At 39.2% G+C, this 17,934-nt stretch overlaps 1 protein-coding gene across 3 annotated transcripts in view; it reads left to right on the top strand.

Annotated features, from left to right (window-relative positions):
- Positions 1 to 17,934, top strand: part of LOC134538209 (ETS-like protein pointed) — a 506,080-nt gene that overhangs the window by 106,229 nt on the left and 381,917 nt on the right. The gene's annotated exons all lie outside the window — the stretch shown is intronic.

Genomic DNA, 17,934 nt, shown 5'->3' with positions numbered 1-17,934 from the left:
TCGGGTGGAAACTAGTCTAGTTACGTCCTTGGTGACATTATTAAATGAGGATGCAACCTTGGCGGAATTAATGGGCGGGCTCACAGTGATGACCGCCACGTTTCACACTTGCTAAAAAAAATTTTTTTTTTTTATCCCGTTGTGGATCCCACCTTTGTGGGAGTCGAGCGATCTATACCTCCGTGCCTCCCTTTCTCTTGTCCGCCATCTTGGATCCAGCGATCCTGGTCGCCATCTTGGATACACCAATCTTGGTCGCCATCTTAGATCCCGCGATCTTAAGTCGCCGAACTTAATGCTGCAATTCAGGTTGCCATCTTGGATTCAGCGATCTTTTTTCGCCATTTGAATGTCGTACCCGAGTTCGTGTGTTAAGACAGGTGGGATTTGGAGAGTCACCTAATGCTTTAGCGCTACATCAGTTCCCTTTCGCACTGAACGTGCGTGTGAAAGCGCGAGACGTGAAACTTATTTTTTAATTCTTTGAACTTTGGCAGCTGCTATCTTGCAACTCGTATCTTTAACCGTTATTAAATTGATATCGAAATAAAAAAAAATCCACATTCCCTTTTAACGATCCTACGTTTTGAACGTTTTCCCAAAAAAAAAAATATTTGCTAGTTTTTATTTTTTTATTTTTAATGAGCGTCGTGTTAGCTTCCAGCTTCCAGGTATTCGTGCGATATTAGACACCTCACGCGGGTACCAATTCTTTTGCAGAGGGTGTAATGGTTCGCTTTGATGGACGCAGTTTTTTTTTTCGCGTTTGCGTCACATCGCGCCTACCCGTTGATTCGTTCAATTGAAGTGTCGCGTCGCGGCGTCGCGTGTGCCACCTTTTTTTTTTTTTTTCCATACGCCCCTGGGGTCGGGGCTGTGTGTTGGCAGCACTGCCCCGAGGCCCCCGACTGGTGTAAATAGGAGGGCACGGGGGAGTTGTTGCTAATGAGGATGTTGATGATTATTCTATTAGTTAAGGCTCCATTAGAACAAGCAGCGCGGCGTTGCGAGGGGGTTGGGCGGAGAATGGAAAGGGGGGAGGGGGGTAACCCCTGTGACCCCTCCAGCCACCTCCGTGGGCAGACTGCTTGCCGTCGCCCCAATCACGGCTAATAATTGTGGTCTTCGCGCGCGGCGCTCCTGGGGCGACCGTGTGCTAGGGCCCGTTGAGGCCCTCCGCTGGGCGAGTCGGCGACAGTGCTGCCAACCTGGTCGTGCTCACAACCACTCCCGGTTGTTGTCGGGAATAGATACACACAGGTAGAGACCGGAAAAATTCGCGGGTTCGTTGACCTGTGAGATAGCCTTCACAATACTCTGCTTACTCGGGTCAAATGCCACTTGTTATTGGCTGCTGACTTGTGAGTCGTCTCGACTGAGTGTCTGTGATTCGACACTTCTATGAGTGAGGGTCTCTAATCGGCCCTCATTACTCCAGATTAAAAGTACACCAATGGCAGAAGCAGCACAAAGGCATAATTATTTGAATGTTAACATTTCACGAAATAAATCCGCGAATTTTTCCGGACTCTATACGTAGGGACCTGAAAAATTAGCGGTTTAGATGACCTTCAGGATAGTCTACACAGTCCTCTGAACACTCTCGGGCAAATAACGCCAGTTCGTTGGCTGCTGACTTGTGAGTCGTCTCAACTGGTGTTTGCCCCGAGATTCGTTACTTCTTTTGGCTGAGGGTTTTCTCATTGGGCCGGAGTCGCCCAGACGAACAGTGAACCGATAGCACAAGCAGCCTAAAGGTATATATGTATTAATTTCAAACTATCGCGAAATGAATCTGCGAATTTTTCCGGTCTCTATAGATACATCTAGGGCAGGGGTCGGCGGACTTTCGTGTGAGACGAGCCAAACATCATCTAAACACACTCTCCCATATATATTTTTTTTAGAGAGAGACGCAAATTGTATTTTCTCTGTATCTACATGGAGGGAGCGATCCCTGACAGTTCCTTTTTAAATAAGCTCTGGAATGTATTAAAAACGAACTGGAAGTTTCTCTCAACCCTTACCCTAAAAGGGCGCGTATTGTGGGGGGGGGGGGGGGGGAGGTGAACGTGAGAATGCCGGCCGTTGGTCGGAATATTTTATACCTACATGGAATTTTAAGACAGTTTAAAGGAAGATAAAATCTAAATATTTTATTCACAATTTCAACATTAAGACTTAAAAATGAAGACTACTTAAGAAAAAATAACACGTAAATGTAAAAAAAATCTACTGATAAAACAATAAAACTTAAATTATTTTAATTAATTATTATAATAAATAAAAAGCACCTGGACGAGTGAGGGGGCGGGGCGGTGCGATGTTAGGCGTGAGCGCAGGTCGAGGACTTGCCTTGTGATTGCCATAGGGACCGGAAAAATTCGCGGTATCGATGACCTTCAGGGTAGACTACACAGTTTTATTTATACTCGGGTCAATAAAGCTAGTTCATTGGCTGCTTACTTGTGGGTCGTCTCAACTGGCTTGCCTGTGATAATATGCTTCTTTGGTTGAGGGTTCCTCACTGGCCCGGAGTCGTCCAGATAAAACACTCAGCCAATAGGTAGGGGTATGCAGATTTCGCGAAAAGATTTCGAGACTAGACGGAAATTAAAACACTATAGCATCGTCTGTGTTTCGTGATTGGGTGAGTTTTTCCCAGGTACATATCTATTGTAACAACACCAATCACAGTGATTCAGTGCGGAAGCAAACGCGTCCAGAGTGGCTCGGTCAAATAAGGCAACGACTGCTCTCACAGACGGCCGCCAATCACAAGGAAGAAACCACAGGTGTGGGTATACCTTGTTGCCGTCTAATAAGTGTTCTGAACTTTTCGCGAAAAATGACTGCCCCTACCAATAGGTAAAGCAGCTTAGAGGTACGTGTAGGTATTTGAATTTTAGCCTACCGCGAAATGAAACCGCGATTTTTTCCGGTCTCTAGTGATTGGGCCGTCTCATTTTGTCCGGCATTTTGTTTTGTGCCGTCGGGCCCCGCCCCCTCTGAGTTGCCCAAGCCGTGCGACAGAGGAAGCGAAGGCGGCATGAAGCGCTGACGACGCCGCCCGCCAGGAGGTGCTGGCTGTCGCCGCGGGTGTAAACACGACACTATCCCGCGTGCCCACGCTGGCGTTCCGTGCAGTCTAGTGCGCTCGCTGCCCTCGTCTCCCGCAACCCTTCCCTCTTTTCCCCTGACCTAACTTAAAACAAGTGTATTTGGTCAGTTGCAACATTCTTCACTGAGAGAAAGGTTTGTTTGCCTCAACAAAATATTTGTTTCTATATGGCGAAATATATATATTTTGTTAATTCAAACAAATATTTTGTAGTAGGAAAGATTCTGTTGACCCAACCAAAATGATTATGTCAACTCAACTGTATATTTGGTTAGGTGAAACAAATTAATTTTGTCACTTACCAATATTTTGCTACAGCAAGTAAATATTTGTTTCGCCACATATAAACAAATATTTGTTTGATTCAAACAAACCTTTTTCTCTGTGTGCTCATCGATCAGTAGAGACCGGAAAAATTTGCAAATTCATTTCGCGATAGGCTAAAATACAAATAGTTATACCTCAGTGCTGGCTCTGCTATTGGTTCACAACTCACCTGGATGACTCTTGGGCCAATGAGAAACACCCGACCAAAGCTTTATCGAATCACAGGCTGCTACGTTGGGGCGTCTCACAAGACAGCAGCCAATGAGTGGGTGGCATTTGACCGAGTGTACGTGAGAACTGTGGAGTTCATCCTACAGGTCATTGAACCCCCGAATTTTTCCGGTCCCTATCGATCAGTGATCCAACGATCTCGCGTCATAACATACTGGGGACTTCAAGATCTTAGTTTAGCGTGAACTAATGCTAATACATTTCCAGTTTGCGACAACAGGCAGAAGTAATATCGAGTATATGTTATGTGCAAATCTATGTTGGGCTGGAGCGATATAAAGACGCTGAAATCGACTGTGACAAAGCGAGAAAATTGTTTTATGCTGTTGCCACAAGATAGCAGCACATATAATCGTTGCATCATATTTTGAATTGTAATAACGACCGAAAACACATACTAGTATTTCTATTAAATATGGAAATTTAATCATGACGAAATTAAATATGAAAACATTAAACTAAAAAAACATGCGTTTGAAACATTTAAAAGATGGGTAGTTCGCTCGAGAAGAGGTTGTAACACTATAATAAGTAAAATTGTTGATACGTGTATTTATTTCATATTTAACTAATATTTACGTATGTTTAAATTAACCTGCGGCATGTGATTGCAAGTATTTCTTACGTTTGTGTTCGTGGGTTGGCATCTCTGGCGAGTTGTGTGGCTGCCACGGCCCCACCTCGGTGCGTGGCGAGTGTCTGTTGTTTTGGGTGGGAGGGGGGGGGGGGGGGTAGGGTGCTTCGCCCCGATAATAGCCGTAGCGTGCGCCTTCTCACGCGATGTCGATCCGTATCGATAGGAACTGAGTGAGAATGACCTTCAGGATAGACTCCACAGTCTTCTGCGTACTCGGGTATATTTTATTTTTCATTGTCTAGGAGTCCTTCATATAAATTGTTAGAGACCTGCAAAATTCGCGGATTCATTCGGAGATAGGCTAGAATTCAAACACATATACCTCATAGATAATTTTGCTATTGGCTTACTGTTCATCTGGACGAATCTCAACCAGTTATAAACCCTCAACCAAAGAAAAACCGAATCACAGACAAACCAGCTGAGACGACTTACAAGTCAGCAGCCAATAAACTTGCGTTATTTGCCCGAGTGTACAGGGGTATGTGCAGTCTATCCTGAAGGCCATCGAAACCGCCAATTTTGCAGGTCTCTATAAATTGTGGTCCAAACACAGACTTTGTGCAAAGCTAAACATGTTTGAATTCTAACCTACCGCGAAATCAACACACGAATTTGTCTTGTATCTGTAAGTATCGACTTTTCGCGAGCCTTTTTCTTCAGCGGTTCAGTTCTCGCGCAGTTGATATTCTTAGTTCTCGATGCTTGACATTATGTCTGAACGATAAACTGAGTCAAAACTATGTCCAAACCCTTCACTGTCACTGCATCTCAACTCTGGAACAGCCTCGTCTGGGATTCCCGACACCAACGATCTGACAAGATATTTAAAAAAAACTATTATTACAAAAAAAATTGGTTCTCTAAATTCACAGACAGGTAACCAAGGGAATACTGAATGTACGCGAGTTATGAAACGACAATGTTTTTTTCCTGTACACACCTGTACCATTTTCTTACATAAACCAACTTATCAGTTTTGGGAATTGTAACACTCACTCAAACAGCGAATACTAAATAAACTGGCACTCAAATAGATAAGAGTGAAATTTCTTAAAAAAACTATTCGAAACCAGGCTAGCCGCTCTGAACTGATTTCCAAAGCTCTGGGCATTCATATAACCACGAGCATTCTAGACCCCGCATTAGGGAACACACAGAGTGTGCAGATCTTTAGGGGAAAAAAACGCGATTTATAAACTACTCAAGATTTCCGAGTGGCGTCTGTTTACGGAAAAGCAATTCAGAATGCTCAGAAGGCTGGTGAGCAGGTCTGTTCCCGTATTTAATAAATTTTTTAAAAACTGTTTATTTTAGAAGATAAGCAAAATAGGCTAAAATGCATGTTTTCAGAATAAAGTTTTAGACATGATACATCCGGCGTATAATGCGATGATTTCCGCTCAAATCTCACAGTTGTCGTATGCACGACGAGAAGACTGCGCGCTATTTCAGAGGCGACACCACACTAGAAGCCACCAGAGTAGGGTGACCAAACGTCCCGTAAAAACGGGATTGTCCCGTTTTTTAACGATCGTACACGGGGTCCCGAAAAAGTCTCCCGGGACGCCTAAATGTCCCGTATTTACGTTGGGTTGATGATACACTTTTGTCGCGCCTCTCCTCGGACCGTCTTCCCCTCTTCTCGACTGTTGCACTCACCCATTTTAGTTAGGTACCTTGTTTAATTATGTTTTTAAGTATGTCAGACATACTTATAATAAATAAGTATTCACTGCAAAATTATTGTTTTTATTTATTATACGCCTCACAATTTAAATTAAATTACATATTCATAGGTAAATTGAAAAAGAATTATAGGTCTCAAATTAGCAAAAAAAGAGCATGTTTCAATGATTACGTCTCGATGCAGGCCCCTCCGACCCCCCTTCAGCTGGAGGGTATCGCCCCCAAACCCTCCTTGGATGTGTCCCGTTTTTTCAAGTTTATGATTTGGTCACCCTACACCAGAGACTAGAGAGTGTCTCGCTTATCATCCCGCCTCGCACAAACAGAAACATAATGTGTTTGAATGAATCCTTACTCTGTATGCCTGACCAAGGTGTCCACAAGGAAAAAAAAAAAAATATTTCGTACCAACTTAGGCGAGAAAAAAGTACTAGATTTAAAAAAAAAAGTACTAAATTATAATTGGTTATGGTTTTAACAATTTAGGAAGTTATTATGACATTGCAATGCTCTAACTTAGATATATCACACCAAACACACACATACATTCCATAGTTTTCAAAAATAATTACGCTTAATAATGAAGCATATTGGAGTTATTGTAATAATATTATATTAAAGAAAAAAAGTACTAGATCCGAGCGTAAATGTACTTGACCACTAAAAAAACTAATAAAAGTACTAGATCTAGTACGAAAGTACTAGCTGTGGACACCCTTTGCCTGACGTTGCCGACTTCAAAATGTCCTCGACTGCTTTTTTACCAGGCAGTAATTCGAGAGCTGATCGCAGTGGTTTGTGTGGCGGCGCGGCGTGTCGTGTGGTTGGCTGGCCTTGGCGAGTTTTGAGTATTTTGATTGGGGGGGGGGGGGTGGGGGGGGGGGGGAAGCCCTTCGCGGACGGTTAATTGCAGCGCCGCGCTGCCTGCGGGTGTTTGCAGAAGGCGTCGGCGGCATCAAACATCAAAGGAGTTCTGCGGGGTTCGACCCTCCCCGGGCTCCGACTCGAAGGGCGTGTGTCCCCCCTCCACCCGCGACCCTGTCTCTTTCGACGTCTGCTCTTCGGCGTTCACGCACGTCTCGCCCAAGTCACGCGCTGCCGAAACTCCCCCCCCCCACCCCCTTCTTTACGTTTCTCACCCCTCCGTCTACCCGCGGACTCGTGTACGCGCGTTACAAGTTATACTTAGGGGCAGGCATTTTTCGCGAATAAATATGAACGCCTACTAGACTGCAAACAAAGTATACGCGCGCACCAGCGGTTTCTTCCTTGTGATTGGCGGCCGTCTGCGAGAGAAGTTTTTTTTGCCTTGTTTAACCGAGCCATCCAGGACGCGTTGTATTCCGCAATGAATCACTGTGATTGGTGTTCTATCAGTCGACATGCACCTGAAAGAAACTCATCCAATCACGAAACACTGACGATGCTACAGTGTTTTAACTTTCAGATAGTCTCGGAATCTTTTCGCGAAATATGCATGGCCCTAGTCATACTCACTTGGCGTGGTAACAACTACATCTTCAATGTTGCATGCAAATGATTAACATAAATAAAAATAATAAAAGGACTGGAGTGATATAAATACGGTTGGTAAAGAATAAATTCAATAAAATAAAATAAAAATTAAATGAATATACTCAAACATGTGTATAAAATTAATTATTTAATTTAGTCAATAAATCGAGATAAATTTGAATTAATAATGTAAATAAAAAAATATTTTGTATGTTTATTCGAATTTATGATTTTTAATTATTTATTACTAATAATTATGTAGTAATTTATAATGGAAATAAATTACACATACTGGCACATAACCTCACTTGTATAAATGCATTTGAAAAAGTTTGTAAACACAATATCTGTCACTAAAATCATTGAATACATTTTATATATATTCAATGATAATATTGACAATAAATAAATGTATTTAATTATATGGACCAGTATTCAATATCAGTCACTTAAGTATTTGATTTAAAAGCACATACATAAATTTTATTTGTATGTAGTTTTTTTTTTTTTTTTTTTTTTTTTTCATCCTGTGAAATTTTCGTTGCATGGTACACGCGCATCGTGAAAATTTACTCTCGTCTTTTTTTTCTTCTCTTCATAACACGCCTAAATAAATGCAACACGCGCTTTGTAAACTGCCCAGCATATCCGAGTAGTGTCTTTTTGTGAAAAGCATTTAAGAGTGCTCGGAAGACGTGTGAGTAGGTATGTTTCCGGATTTCGATTTTAAACTGTATTTTTGGGAGGGTATAAATGGCATTGGACTTAGATTTCGCTAATGGTCGAAGTCGTCAACACGTGTGAACTGGTGCGATAATAATGATGATGTATTCGTTCGCGTGGAATAAAAAGTTATTTCCTCGTAGCACTTACAGACAAGAGCCTGTTAGCAAATATGTGGTTGAAACAATGTATAGAATGTCTGGGATATATGATTTGTGCCTTGACATGCCAAAAAAAAAAAAAAAAAAAAAAAGGATAAATAGTAAAAAATTAGAACTATAGTAGAAAGTGGGAAAAAATCCAAGATGGCCTCGTTTTAACAACCCTTTCATTCCCAAATTATTGAACATAAAAAAAAATATTCTTAGGTAAAATACGGATGAATATATATCTAGTATTACAATTATATTTAAAAAAATAAATTTAATAAAATTTATATACATTTTGAGGATGTGGCCATATGGCAACCATTGGAAAACAGAATTTCCTTTATATTTATATTTATATTTGCATTTATAAGAGAGGATTAAAATTTGTGTTGCCATATGGTATCAGAGGGAATGAAAGGGTTAAATTTGAGTCCGTTGCGTGCTATTCTACTCAACTGCTCATGCGTGTTTGCATTCTGCCCAAGAGATCTCGATGACACATTTGATTAACATTGGTCCTAGGCAAAAAAAAAATGTTGCTATTGTTGGGGGTGCCTTTTGTAGTCGTTGGCTCAAAAAGGAGGGAGGGGAGGTGAAATGCGGCCAGTGGAATGTGTCACGTGAACGTCTCATGATCTGCTACTGCTCTCAATCCCCTCCCCCTTCTTCCTGGAAAGAAAACACAATTACCCTGAACAATGAGATGGTGCTAGTTGGCGCAGTGGTGAGTCAACTGGTCTCGCATTACAGAGGTCGCGTGAAAATGTCAAAACAAGTGAAAATATCGTATCCTCTGTGTAAAAACAAATTAATATGTTTATGTTTTTTTTTGACACCCATCAATGTGTTTCAAAGAATATTGAAAAACACTGCAAAAGCAGTAGTAATGGTGATACCAGAAGCAATGTCACCGTTGGTGATAGATTTTTTTTTATGTTCATAACTTTATACTCTGTATGTATTGTTTGGTTTGATGATTTTTTTTTATATTTTGCATACCTTCAAAAAATTACGTTTTTCTTACCTAATGCTGTTTTAATTTAAAAAAAAACAAACACTTAATCTAAATTTTTAAATCCATTTCTTCTGCCGATAAACATATATTGCATTATTATTAGAGTCATTGTTAGTAAGAACTTGCATCGAATATATACAACTCACCTAACCTGATTTTAAATTGATAATTTACTTTCCAGGCCACCTGTATAAATTTTATGCATCCTTCATTTAGTATAAAAATAAAACTTAAAATAGTTAATTTCAAGCTGAGAATCCTAAACAAAAAAAAGTTGTGTACCACCAATTAAAAAAAAAAATATGTGTGGCTAGGGAAGCAAATTAATAAATATAGGCCTGTCCTCATTGTTTTATTTAGTTAAATAAGCTTAACAACGATAGGTATTTCAATTTTACATTTACTTGTAGTCAGAACTTCGAGTGTATGAAGATAATTAGTATTAATCATTTACGATGAGAAATTTCATTGGTGCCCTTTAAGAGCTCTAAAAACGTCTTGAGTTAAGTTCAAAAGTTGTTAAATAAGTGAGGTCTAATATGTACTTATATTAAATTTTCATGCCAACCATTCTTGGTGATTAACAAATAAAGTAAATATATAAAAATATAGTCTCGCAGTACTTATTTCCGTAATCGCCTTATTTAAAATAATCTTTTAAATTTTTTAAAGCGATGGTTAATGACTGAAAAAAGCTTTAATGTAGTATAAAAAAAAATCTTTTGACAAAGATGTAGCCCATTTGCGTTTATCTGTATCAAGTTCGTGGTGGCGAGTATAGGTAGCAGGCCGTACCGTTGCGTGTTTCAGAAGTTCAAGCGTTTTCCGTAGTGTCGAGCGCTAGTGCGGTGTTAGTTCCGTAGTTGGCGGACAGAGCGCGCTGTATGTACTTCACTCGTTACTAGTCAAACAAGTATTGCATTTTGAAATGTTTTATCTTGACTTTAATTAGTTTCCATGTTGAGGCCGAAAGTCTTGAATTATTTAGTGCTTTCACACGCTTTCACTTCCTCTAAATTCGAAAAACAACACATGCATAGTTATGGTGACACAACGGGTATAAACGTAACCCTGATTACTGATTTTTATAACCTTAGAGAAATTATGATAGTGTGTAATAAAAAATTGGTTGTCTGTAAAGTCGGTTTACGGACGATAGTTTAACGTGACAACGTCATAACAAAACATTGATTAAATGATTGATCCAGAAGAAAAGGAAATATCATATTCGGCCTGAGACTGAGCCGTAATAGGTTTTTGCAACCAAACCATTTTGGCATTTAAAACATTATATTATTTGAGGAAGAAATTTTTTTTTAAATTTTTCTATCTTTTGTATGATAAAATCTACCTCTGCATACTTTTATGAATAAAATTGAATCAATTTTATTGAATTATCATTATTTTGTATGGATAAAAAGGAGTGAAATGAAATGTACAATTTAATTAATAAATTTACCTTTATTTGCATTCATTAATTCAAATATATTTATTACTTTTGTAATGTTGCGTGCGCCGTATTTATTTTTACAAGTACAAAAAAAAATTCGCAACTGCCGAGAGCCCGAGATTCAAACCGTTAACCTTTGGAGAGAAAGTCATCCATGCTAACCCACGGCCACGAGACCATATTATTGAGAATAATTGTTTCAGATGGTATAAATTAATAATATTCCACGCACGATATATGATTGAATTTCTTTTAACTAGCATATTCTCTGTTGGACTCGAAATATTTACATGCTCGTGGGATCATAACTATAATACGGTGTGTGGTTTAGTTGATCAAAAAATAACTCATGACAAATAATTACCAATGTCAAACTAAACCGTTAAAAGTATCATAACAGCAATAAATATTTAGTTACACAGCTAAAACAATACTTATACAACACTGTTTAAATATACTGATTTACACTAGTAATTAAAATTTTACGTACTTGTAAGAACGCCATTTCCTTGCGAATATACTCCCGTGGCACGGTGCACAACAATAACCTCGAACCCTTAGACGTTTTCACGTCAAAAGGGGGAAATAAATTGTATCAACAGAATAAGATATTTTATAGCACAGAAATTACAATATTAAATCTAAAAATAAATTTTTTTTTCTCATTCGGAAAATAGAGCAATATTCGGCACACTCTTGACAACACACGTATTTTCGTATTTATTAAAATAAGAATTACGTGATGACGTAATACGACGTTAAGAGCTTCTGATGGCCGAAAACATATCACGGGTTTAGCAATACACAGTAAAACTGAGAGCGAACTCTACTTTGAGGATAGGAAAGGTCGTATCGTGAATGAATGATGAGAAAAAAATAATATCTATATGACTTGACAGAATTCGATGGAATTTGTTTTGTAGGCTAGATATTTTCATTACGGAGACATGATTGTACTGAAATAATCAACACAACGTATATTAAAAAAAAAAAAGTTTTCATAAAATAAGGGTTTGATACCGAAAAATTAACAATTATAAAAATAAATGTGTTGCAAAATTATAAAGATGACATAAGAAAAGCCTCTGTAATATCAAGATCTTAGACGAAACATATGTTACTGATTTTCTTTTACAGTTACATAATAGGATATTTCAATAAGTTACAATTAGCTTAAAATTGTAATATATTTTTCGTTCTAAGATCACGTTATTACAGAGATTTGACTTAGGCGATTTTAATTTTTTTTCATGTTTGTTTATTGTTTTGTTTTCAAGCCTTTATATTTTATTAAAAACTGTCTACTTTCTCCCCCTTCCCCCCGCCTTCCGGTTAATCATCGAATTGTGTCAAGTCGTTCAGATTCTATCATCTTAGTTCTAAACCCGGGCTTTTGTAAATGCTTAATACAATGTATACATAAAGTACATGTTAAATATGTCCTAACATTCATTTTCGGCTGCTAAGCCTTGAGTTGTGACGCCGAAATACACCATCTTGGTTTCAATATTTTTTTGAGCCCATAATGATTTTTTTTTTTAATTTTGTATTTCTGAAAGCATATTGTTTAATTTATTGAAAATCTTGAAAGTAGTGACTGGCTGCTACAAATAGTCCCCCTGTGAAGAATTTTCATTTTGTTTAGTTCGTATTGTGAGTGGGTGGGAAATACATACCACAACTATAATAAAACGACTAGTAGGGATCACGTCGTGGTTATTGGAAATTCTCTTAATGTGTTTGATCTCTGCCCTAACGAAGACAAATTTTTTGATGTCGAAACGACAGAGAAACTGTTGAAACCAATAATATTATGACGTGTTTCGGTTCCTGTTTCACCTCGTTGCCGCTAGGCGGCAGGTTGGAGAAAGTCCAAGGCTTCGCTCTGGCACTCCCGCGGAAGCTGTACATTTACGCCATGTGGCATTACACACGCACAGACCTTCTTTGCCGCTCCGCGAAGAAAAAGGGGGGGGGGGGGGGGGAGGTGCTCCTGGTTCTGAAATTAATGTGAAGCCGGCTCAGAGACATTTCCCTTTGGACGGGAAACGTTCTCCATCGAAATCAAACGTGGTTGGCAAAGACGCGAAGGATTGTGTGTGTGTGTGTGTGTGTGGGGGGGGGGGGGGGGGGGGTTAACAGTTCGAATAACACATTGAAATTGGTTTGGCGCTTGGTAATTTGCATTTTATGTGTGTGTGTTTTTTTTTTGTAGACCTTCAACTGGAACCTTTCGATCGTCATTTGGTCGCGTCCTTTTTTTTTTTTTACAACTGTTGAGAAAGTGTGCTACAGCTCGAATTCGGTATAAACATTAAATTTAAAAAAAAAAATCATCCAGAGAAATAATCTTTAGTATTTCCGGGCTCTCTAGTATCTATATATATACTATTAAAAAAAACGAATGTGTGGGAGGTTTTCGTTTAATGCGCTCAGAATTATTTTGGAGTTGAGCTACCATAACGGTGATATAATACATTTGTGAAGTTTGAAGTTGACCAAACACAAAATAACAACCAAAAATGCTTCAGAGACTTCGCCAGAATCGAGTGACGTGACCATTCCATTTTATTTACACACAATGAGTGCCTGAAGAGACTTGGGCTCCAAACTATAGAATTATAAAATTTCAGAATTTGTAAATATTCCAAGCCAAATATCTGACATGCATAATTTATTTTGAATGATAGTGCCGTCCAAAACTTTTTCCTGGAGACGCCCCTGGTCGTTCAAGGATATGATGCGTTTGCAAAACTTTGCATTAAAAAAGTCAGAGATGGGCCTTGCAATTTTTTTTTTACATTTTCATTGTTACAAATACTGAACTTTAGTACAACTTCCCATGAAATTAAAGTTTAACACATTAATTTAAGTATGTAAGGAAGCGTAATTATACTCTTGAAAATAAATTAAAAAAAAAACTCGTGCTTGGGAGGAGTTATCGCTTGCGCCCCCCCCCCCCCCCCCCCAAAAAAAAAAAAAAAAAATTCTTTCCACAATTTTTCTTTTCGAGTATCGTGCCTGTGTCCAGCTAAAAGCTGTATTGATTTAATTTTCGCTAATTGTGGTTAGTAAAATTTCGAAACCTTTTTGATTGTATAGGTACTGTTAAACCAATGTTTTTCCGGCCTTTATTTATTTATTTATTTTTTTACTTTTTCGAGTTGTAGGAATAGGTTTTTTTCCCTGAAAGTTTTGACATAATCTTTATTAAACAATAGGACTGCTTATTACAACAAACTTAAAACTAAAATGGTTACTTATTTTTGAAAATAAATAAAATACTGTCCATAATTATATAAATATTACATATGTTATAAATAACTAAGTATAGTATACACGTACACAGAAAAGACTTGCGAGACCACATGTTCAAATATTTTATTTCTAACTAAAAATTATATTAAAAAATTGGTTGTCTGTAAAGTCGGTTTACGGACGATAGTTTAACGTGACGTAATAATAAATCATTGTGAAATTATTGCATACTTTTATAAATGAAATTGAATCATTTTTATTGAATTAACACTATTTTGTATGGATACAAAGAAGGAGTGAAATGAAATCTACGATTTAATTGATAAATTTACTTTTATTTGCACGCACTAATTCAAATGTTTTTATTACCATAACGAAGATATGATTTTAACCATAACTTTTTATGCATGTTTGCTAATTAACTTCTTCCAATCTGTGTTATTCTGTTAAGGATAGGACGGATGATAGGAAAAGTAGGAAACGAATGGGAGTTGTTTCAAGTTTAACGTGCCTCGAAAAAGTCTAATCGATGGTTGTTCCAATCGAAGTGGAAGAGAGATAGATGCGACGCAAGCGTGCAATGAGCTTAACGGCACACTTTTTCGTGCGTGCAGCCGGCGTTCGTCGATTTATTAGACGTCACGTCAAAAATATAAATAATGTTTTTTTTTTTTTCAGGTTCCCATACGCCGCGTGACGTAGTGCGGTTACCGTATTCCCGTGGCGTGGATTGTGGAGGGGGGGGGGAAGTGAGTTAGGGAAGGAGGTGGCGCTCCTAGCGGCCGGTCGGGGCAGCGCTGGGAGCGGGGTGACCGGAAGTCGCCGCTGCAGCAGCACTGGACCGTGGGAACGGTGCGCTCCGGGCTGCGAAAACAGGTCCCATTAAAACAACGCGGCCTGGTCTACCACTACCCCCCCCCCCCCCCTCTCTCTCCCAATCCTCCCCTTCAGAGCCACTTCTCCCACTACCGTCCCGCTCATGCCTTCTCCGTCGCTCCGCGGATATGCTGATGAAGTCCGCTCTCTCTCTCTCTCTCTCTCTCTCTCTCTCTCTCTCTCTCTCTCTCACTCTCTCCCGTCTCCACATTACACCTCCTTCCTCCACTCAACTATCGCGCGGTTCGGACTTCGTAGCTCGACCTGAGCCCTCTCACTCTTTGTTTGCGTTGCAGAGTAGACGGCGTCCTCTGTTGCCAAATGTACACCACAACTCTTATTTTATATACTTAAGATCATAAGTTTTGCTACATTAACATCTTTTTTAAATTATTAGTATTTGTTGATTTTTTCGAAGATCATAAAATAGTGTATTTCAAAGGTATTAACATCACAGTTGTATACGTTCTGAAAAGAAAAGAAAAATGGAAAAGGAGGGGAGGATCATTTCTGAACAGGAGAAACTATTTTCAACAGTCAGTCGCTATAAATAACCAGTTATTTAATCTATTTATTGTGGCCTATGCTCAAGCAGAGAAAAAACGCACGATATTACCAAGTGTTTTAACTCTAAAATAGAGTAGAAATATTTTCGCTATATATATATATATATATATATATATATATATATATATATATATATATATATATCCAGAGAAAGGTGCAGTTCGGGTTCGCGCCGTGGATTTTTGTTGAAAATGTGTGACTTGCGCGTTTTCTGTAATTCCGAGCAGATTTACGAGTCATATGAGGCGACATGTTTAATTCTCTTGTAACTTTCAGTTTGATACCTATTTTCACTTATATTCCGGCCAATATGTCTCACTCCGGGTCCTTGCAGCGCTCCGCAGTTCTCCACGATGACACCCGAAACAAAAATGTTCCAGCTGAACGCGGTACCAAGCTGCGCCAATGCAACCAACCACGCGCATGCGTCCGCACTGGATGACGTCGCAGACAAAACAAACACGCGTAGACATGTGATGAATAGAAACCGGAAAAAATTCGCGAATTCATTTCGCGATAGGCTAAAATACAAATCATTACACCTCAGTGCTGCCTCCGCTATTGGCTCACAACTCACCTGGGTGACTCTGGGCCAATGAGAAACACCTAACCAGAGCTTTATCGAATCACAGGCTGCTACGCTTGAACGTCTCACAAGACAGCAGCCAATGAGTGGGTGGCATTTGACCGAGTGTACGTAGAACTACTACAGGTCATTGAACCCGCGAATTTTTCCTGTCCCTGGTGATGAAGCATCATTAGGTGCAGGAAATTTTCGCGAAAAAATCTGAACGCCTACTAGACTACAACAAGGTATATCCACACCAGCGGTTTCTTCCTTGTGATTGGCGGCAGTCCGCAAGAGAAGTCGTTGCCTTGTTTGCACGAGCCACTAAGGACGAGTTTGCTTCCACACTGAATTAGTGTGATTGGTTGTTGTAACAATCGACATGCACCTCAAAGTAACTCACCCAATCACGAAACACAGACGATGCTACAGTGTTTTAACTTCCAGCTACTCTCGGAATATTTTCGCGAAATTTTCGATGGCCCTAAGCATCATCAGTCTCGCAGTCGTTAGCGATTCAGAGCTGACGGTATTTTGTCACGATACAAGTTGAAAGTTCGACCGGCCATCACCGTTAACGAGCGAAAAGATGTTTTCACGTTAAAAAAAAAAAAAAAAGTCTCTTTGAATGCTCCTTAGTTGAAGCTGCTTCGAACCGCGTCCACACTATCCCTTCTTGCAGCCTCGTCTCTCGTGAATGAACGGCTTTGACGTCACGCCGGCGCCCCTTCGTGATTGGTCGGCCGAGTACGCCTGCCTTGTGCTGACTCACTCGGCCAGCGTTGACCTCGGCTGGTTGACTTGCCGCCCCGGCAAAAAAAAAAAATAACAAGTCTGCTTTCACGCGGCCCCCATTCGTCCTGGTTTATTTTTGCCCGGAAACTTTGACTGTTTTTTTTTCTCATTTTTTATCCCTTCCCTCTTTTTTTTATCATCACTCTTTTTCATTCTTTTCTACGTACTCGTCTAACTGTGGCTGTCGAGAAGAAATGATGGTGCGAAAAACAACAAACAAAACAACTGTAGCATACACGCTTCGTGGCTGTTATAAGAGTTCTTCCTGGTCCGCTCTTCCACTAATCAAACAGAACGTGTTATTTATCTGCCGTGATTTAGTTGTTGCCCTTAAGCAATTTCAAAGGATTGCTCAGTGGAGACATACTTCAGTTTGATATTATATTCGAAACATACTTAGTACACCGTAATTAGTCAGAAATTTGACATTATACTAATTTAGACACGGTCCTAAACTGAAGTATAAAATTTCAATTTTTTTCTTGACTTCCGCATTTAGGCAATGCATACGAATTACGACTTAAAGAAGTCTCATTAAAAATATTTTCAATAGGCCTAATGCATTGCTGGTTTACATCTGGAGCCCGTTTCACAATGTTTACAATCTACAAGTTTACAAATGACAAGCTACAAGAAAAAGTTCACAAGTGCTTGTAGATTTCGTTTCACAATAAAATCATATTTGCTTGTAGGTTTTGGGGAGTTTTACAAGTCAGCTGATGAAAGTTTACTAGTAGCCGTTTCACAATGTGTACAAATTACAAGCTACAAGAGAAAGTTTACAAGCTACAAGAAAAAGCTCACAAGTGCTTGTAAATTTCGTTTCACAATAAAATCATATTTACTTGTAGGTTTTGGGGAGTTTTACAAGTAAGCTGATAAAAGTTTACTAGTAGCTGTTTTGGCTAAAGTTGTCGAAAGTTCTGTTTATTTTAATTTGTTATGTAAATGGCGCCAATTGTAGTAGTTAATGAGAAAAAGCTCATATTATTGCAGAAAATAAGGGATGAAAA

This window comes from Bacillus rossius, chromosome 13, assembly GCF_032445375.1.
Source record: "Bacillus rossius redtenbacheri isolate Brsri chromosome 13, Brsri_v3, whole genome shotgun sequence".
Classification (NCBI taxonomy): Eukaryota; Metazoa; Arthropoda; class Insecta; order Phasmatodea; family Bacillidae; genus Bacillus; species Bacillus rossius.
The sequence above is the reverse complement of the archived record's forward strand: the minus strand, read 5'-3'. Positions and strand labels throughout refer to the sequence as shown.